The following is a 6,264-nucleotide window of genomic DNA, read 5'->3' on the forward strand; positions in this document are numbered from 1 at the left end:
TATTAATTGAAATTATGAGACTTCGAATTTGTCTGGGGTAGCGACCACCCCAGTGTAGTCGGGGCGTATTAAAAAAAGAGGTGTGGCCTCGAAGGGTTAAGCGCGATATACAAACTGGCTTTTATTGAGAGATAAATGAATTAGAAACTAATTAGAAACATATTATTACTGTCTTCTTTCGTTTATGTCTTCTGCAATAATTTTACCTTTTGTTTTTTAATTGTCCTATTTAAATAAAATAACGCGCTTGTGGCTAATAACCAGCATTTTATAATGATTATATTTGTGATTGTATACAAACGCTGAACGACAATCAGAAATAATTTTTTTCCATTCTTGGCCGCGCGTTGAAATATTCTTGAATTGTTTATCACGCTATTTATATTATTAAATAAAGGAATAATATGTATTTCGTATAGTTCGAACAAGTAATATAACATAAGTTATACAATAATAAAATAAAATAAGAAATAATTAATAAATTTTTCCATATAAAACTTTATTAGTATATGCATCTTGTAAATAATTCGCAGACAAAAGAATACTGTAATATATACGCGATCGCCGGTTTGTATAATCTAATCACGTACAAGGAGCCACATAATGGACATAATATGTGTATAGCATTCGTAAGTAGGCAGAACGTATCTTCTGCCATAAGGGGCTGAATACGCAATAAATGAGTTTGCTAAATATATTCGAAGGACTTCGTAGTCTTCGATCTTCCTTTGTGCATTATTATGCAATAGTCGATTATATGGTCAATTGTAGTCAATAGTCAATTATAGTATTTTAAACGTGGGTTTATAAGTAGTAACGTGCGCTACGGTGAGAGGTCTTAGCCGACGTTGTTTTTCAGCAGTTGATTAACAGCAGACAACGTTGAAATTGGGATCTGAAAATTAAATTAAAATCGACTCGTCAAAAGCTATATATGTAATTTTTTACACAAGTCGCACAACACTTGCAAGATATAAATGGGTTAAATGTCTATACAGAAGCGGAAGCATCGACTTACGTTAAAAATATCATCGAACAGGGATCCGCTGGTGTAAGTTTTTCCTGCGGCAACTACGCCGCCGTCTCCCACTGCGTTGAAGAAAAGTCCGCCGACTACGTCCGAAGGAGAGCTTTGACTATCAGCCGTTACTGTTGGAGCAACGTATACTGTTTTTCTAGGGACGGTCCAGAATCTTTTTCTAAAGTACCAACGTGGATACGCCGGTTTCGGAACGACTACACTCGGATTATTGTCTGGAAGAGAAAGGATTGCTCACGGAATATGTCAAGTGCAAGTGCAGAGAAGCGTAATATAATGATTGCTCACCGACTGTTGCAACCGTGTCGGCGGCAGCGGTGATTTGGCCTACGCCTTGTGCGGGTGCAGCTGCGGGTGCAGCCGGAACCACGACGGTTTTCACGGCTGGCGCTGCCCCAAAGTAAACCGATTTGACCACTTCCGCTGGCCGGTGGCATTACTGCGAATTGCACTGCACGTCGTGACTGTCGCAAAAAAGATTTTTCTAATACACAGTAAAAAATAAAACGTAATTTTAACATTTTTTACATGTCCCCAAAAGTCTACTCTAAATTTTAGGTTAAAATGACTCATTTATCATGTGTTAGTTGACACTATACTTTACATTTATATTTGTTTTTTTTACTTTATTTTTCAAGTTATAACACATGATATTAATTATTTTACAGATTTTACTTAAATTATGTGTAATAAGAACACTTAATTGTAGTAAATTTAGTTATTTAATTTGTACGTCAAAGTTTGCAATTATTTGAAAATTTACGTTTAACTTTTGTTTATGTGTTAAAATAACTTTAAGACGTGTTAATTTTTTAAAGTAATTGTGTTAAAAGAACCCAAAATAATATTTAATTTCTAAATGACATATATAAAGTGTTAAGTTATCACGTTTACATAAATGTAACATATGAAAATGTTAAGAAAAAAATTTACATTGAAATAATAATCAAATCTTGGTGACACAAGAAAATTTTAACATGTGGACCGCTATGTACACACGATTTTTTACTGTGTAGGTTCTCTTTTTTCAAATGTCCGATCAAAATGTTTGCTCGATATACAATCTACTTCTCACCTCCTTGTTTTGCGACTCGGCTTTCTCACCTGCGGTCGCGTCAGCTCGTAGCGTCGCGTCAGCTGCAATCACCTTCTGCGTTCGATAGATTTATTTTAAAGACGGTATCCCGCGAATATATTTGCAAAGATGATTGTGACAGGTTAAAATATATATCCCAAGAATCCGATATAAACTTAAATTTGCTTATATGACTTATCAGAGCGTATAACTACTAAAACTACGACTACTCTACGGAAGATGCGTTAGAAGACTGTCAATGATCTTCCTCGCGTCTCTCAATTTCACGTTTACGTATCGTAATTGAGACCTAGAAAATCAAAATGCTGTATCCCATATCGTAATATACAGAATAAAAATCTGAGCTACGAAATTGCGATCGAAACCTCTTTCTCCTTCTGCAATTCTCATAAATTACTTAAAGTAAATAAAAGAATAATGATTCTCATTATACTCTGTAATACTTTCATAAACTTTGAGTAAATAAAAGAATAATAATTCTCATAAATTTTGAATCCCATCTCATTTGAGACAACTTACACCCTGAACGGTCATTTTGAACAAAGAAGATTATATTTATAAACTATGTTGCAATGAGAGACAGTTAACTAAATACAGGAAAAATTATCAAAAACTACAATATTTCTTATGACTAAAAAGAAATTATGACTAGTAATTCCAAAAACCAACGAAACAATAAAAACAGAGGTAAAAAGAATTTACTCACGACCTCCAATTTTTACAAAGTGTTCGTAAATATCACATACGATGTTTTTGAAACGAGCTATTTCGTACATCCGACTAACACTCGGGGCATTAAACGGCCAATTAACGATTGCGACCTCTTTGTGCATTTCATCGTGGAGATGCTCGATACTCGCTCGAGATGCGAGTTGGAGACGGCGATTAGCGGGACCACGAACCCTCCCTTCTACGGTGAACTGTTCAAGCTATATCCATTGAGTCTATGAGTCTACTTAGAACGGTTTAGTCGTTATTGAGATCCGATGATCTCAGGTACTCGTAATTCTCCGGTTCGCGTAAAGATTATACACAGTATATCTCGCTGCGCGTATACTTGGCGCGAGACACTACCGTGATGTCTCTTGATCTCGCTAATTTATGAACAAAATTTATAAAAATATGCGATAACTGTGTGCACACTAATTTTTAATTTTTTAATAATGCGACAATATTGCGAATTGTACAATATTTTGCGATATTTTTATTAATTACGTGCTTTATAATATTTTTCTATAATTTACAAACAATTTGTGGAATTTATAAAATAATTTTACAGTAAAATTTAGTTGCTTGATATATTATATATTTATTTCAGGTGCAAAATACATGCAACATTTTGATATTTAATATTTAGCATTTTTAGAAAGAAACAGTGCATTTAAGAATTATGTAATAGTAGTAAAGATCATAGTGGGTGCATTTTTTCATAGGTAGAATGTTTAATAACAGTGCATCATCATGTGTCAACAATGGAAGTTGTCCCTCTTGTAAAATTATTAATTTATCTGTATACAAACTTTTAGAAATTATTACATTATTATTAAAGGTTATTTAAAGCAATGTTTAACGTTCAAAGATCTATTTATAACTTACATAATTTTTTTTCCTTTTTATTTAAAGACATTTTACTTATTTTTCTCCTTATAAGTTTGATGTTAATGTATCTACGACTCCGTCTACTCATCGAGTAACTGCAAACATTCCAAAAAGTTTCGTGTACATAAAAGTATTAATACTGAATGATTTATATTCAATTCTATTGGTACGTATTCTATTATAAGTTTGATGTAATTTAAGTAGTATGATATAAATTAGACAGTTTTGTTTAGTTTTGTTAGTTCTTAGCAGAAATCGTTCAGTTTTTGTTAGTTATTAGTCTAAACTTATTTTTTATATGCAATTCTATAATTATAAAAATTTGTTTGAACTTCTAAAGTTTTGCACAATATTGACTTTCATATTTATATATTAAAGAAATTGGTTTAGGATTTAATTATGTATAATCTTCAAAAAAACAGTAGATAAATTTTTATTAAATAGATTGTGGATTTTGTGTTTAATTTTGTGGTATAAACTAATTGTATAATAAAAAATAAGACATTCTCGTTTATGGGTGTTCCGAAATTTGAGGGTAATAAGATTGTAACACAAAAGTTCGTGAATTACCTTCGAATTTCGGGACACCCTGCATATATATTTTCTTATTTCTTTTTAGTATATTTTTGGTATTTTGATAATATAATTTACTTTGCGTAATTTATTTTTGTATTTAACACTTACCCCCCTGTTTTGACGAACCAGAGGACGGTGGGGGTTTTCTGAAGTAAATCTAATTACAAAAAGAAAGTAGAAGATTAAATTAATAAAAGTTTATTAATATAATCAATTTAGCTGACAGTTTCATGCATAAAATAAATCAATGTTGTTATATATATAAACAGATAGTAAATTTTAATAAATAAATTAGTCGGATTTAACTGTTTCACTTTGCAGATCAAATGTCTAGAATCTTATATTGTTTTAGAGTTACATATTTTTATATTGCAATTTAATGTTTAATATGATAAACACAATATATATTTAGAAGAATATTATTTTTGATAATAAATTATGTATAAATAGATATATTGTGACAGATATGTATATGCAGAGGGTTCACGTCGCTTGGAATTGAGCAATACGACTAATTGTAAGAAAAAGAATACATGTATGTACACAATTGTACATTGCTATGAGATTCAGCTTTTTCAGAATTTTCTCAAGTTCTTTGTTTATGGAAAATATATCTATATACGCGCAAAGTCAGTGATTGATGTACGCCATTAAAGAAAAATCGAAAAATTCTTTACAGTTTTTGGATATCTTTAACATTAAGCGAGATATTGCAAGTTAAAATTTTAATAATTTCTCAAATCAAGTACTTATAAATGAGATGCATATCTGCATATTTAACAAAATTATCGCAACACTCAATTTCTATCAAAATTTCGCATAACTTTAAATAAGCATATCTCCGCGAAAAAATGTCGTATTTGAAAAACTTTTTTTTTATTCTAAAGAGTAAAGTCTGTAAATTTAAGAAGCATTTGCTAGATTTTGGATTTATCCTCCCCTCTTTCAACCATCTTTTTAAAAGTAAGGACGTGTTTTGTCTCCAAAAAGTTGCATAATTTGACGCACTCTATAAGATATAAATTTTTTTTTCGCAAATGTCATGATAAACCATCGTAAAATATAGACTTTTTTTTGCAAATTAAAAAAATGAAGTTTGTACGATTTTTTTTCACGGAGTTACGATATATTAAAGTTACCTATGCATTTTTGTTTAGTTACCGCCCCCCCCCAACTTTTTTAAAGACTTGTGTATAGTGTATACATGAAAGCTTCAAGGGAGATGTATATATAAGTGTTTAAAAAAGGGGTACTATTGTAACAAGGCATATTCTTGAGACTAAATTAAGTAAAAAAGTACAGCACTATTTTTCCCTCCGATAAACAATTATCGAGATATCGTAAGCTAAATATTGAAATAGTTACCAAGTTTTTCTTGAATATCTTATAAAGTATTAGGCAAATAAAAAATTGATTTTGATAAAAATTGTTTAAATTAATTAGTAAAGAATGATGATACAATACAAAAATGTTTTTATTAAAAAAAAAAAATGAAGTTGACCTTTGTTCGACCAATATTTAGTAACATTCATCCATAATGAAACAAATAGTATCATCTTGTGTCCTCTTTGATTACAAATAAGTTTTGTCTAAACAATTCTTTTCATACAATGCATATTTTACAAGAGGCGTTCAATAAGAAAATGGCTGAGAGGCAGATCAGCAAAGTGGTATCGCAAAGTTATATATAGGCTCTCATAGCTAGGTGGTGTGTGAGGCCAGAATTGAATGGAGACTATATTAAAAAATTGACGTTTGTAGCCAAAGAAGTGGGGAAAATATAACGTATTTGAAACTGCAAGAAACCTTAAATGAGAAAAAATGTGTTGCGTTACTTATTGAACTCTCTTTATATATTTGTCATTAACATTATAAATGGTTCACTTTGTATACATATGTTCCTACACTTTCAAGGGCATCATTTTTCTCTTGATAGGACAATGCAATAATCAAA

General features: G+C 30.8%; 1 long non-coding RNA gene across 3 annotated transcripts; it reads right to left on the reverse strand.

Moving 5' to 3' along the window:
- Positions 1-478: 478 nt before the first annotated feature.
- Positions 479-4,570, reverse strand: LOC143901072 (uncharacterized). 3 transcript variants are annotated; one of them, XR_013257967.1, is made up of 6 exons: positions 4,419-4,570; positions 3,732-3,829; positions 2,115-3,643; positions 1,328-1,503; positions 1,019-1,254; positions 479-895 (listed from the first exon to the last, which is right to left on the reverse strand). It is a non-coding gene; the product is annotated as an uncharacterized LOC143901072 (long non-coding RNA). The 3 variants fall into 3 exon arrangements; XR_013257965.1 differs by having other exon boundaries at positions 2,115-3,654; XR_013257966.1 differs by having other exon boundaries at positions 1,328-1,523; positions 2,115-3,654.
- Between the last annotated feature and the right edge of the window lie 1,694 nt (positions 4,571-6,264).

The sequence above is a fragment of the Temnothorax americanus genome, unplaced genomic scaffold, assembly GCF_048541705.1.
Source record: "Temnothorax americanus isolate GAGA-0224 unplaced genomic scaffold, ASM4854170v1 Scaffold31, whole genome shotgun sequence".
Taxonomy (NCBI): domain Eukaryota; kingdom Metazoa; phylum Arthropoda; class Insecta; order Hymenoptera; family Formicidae; genus Temnothorax; species Temnothorax americanus.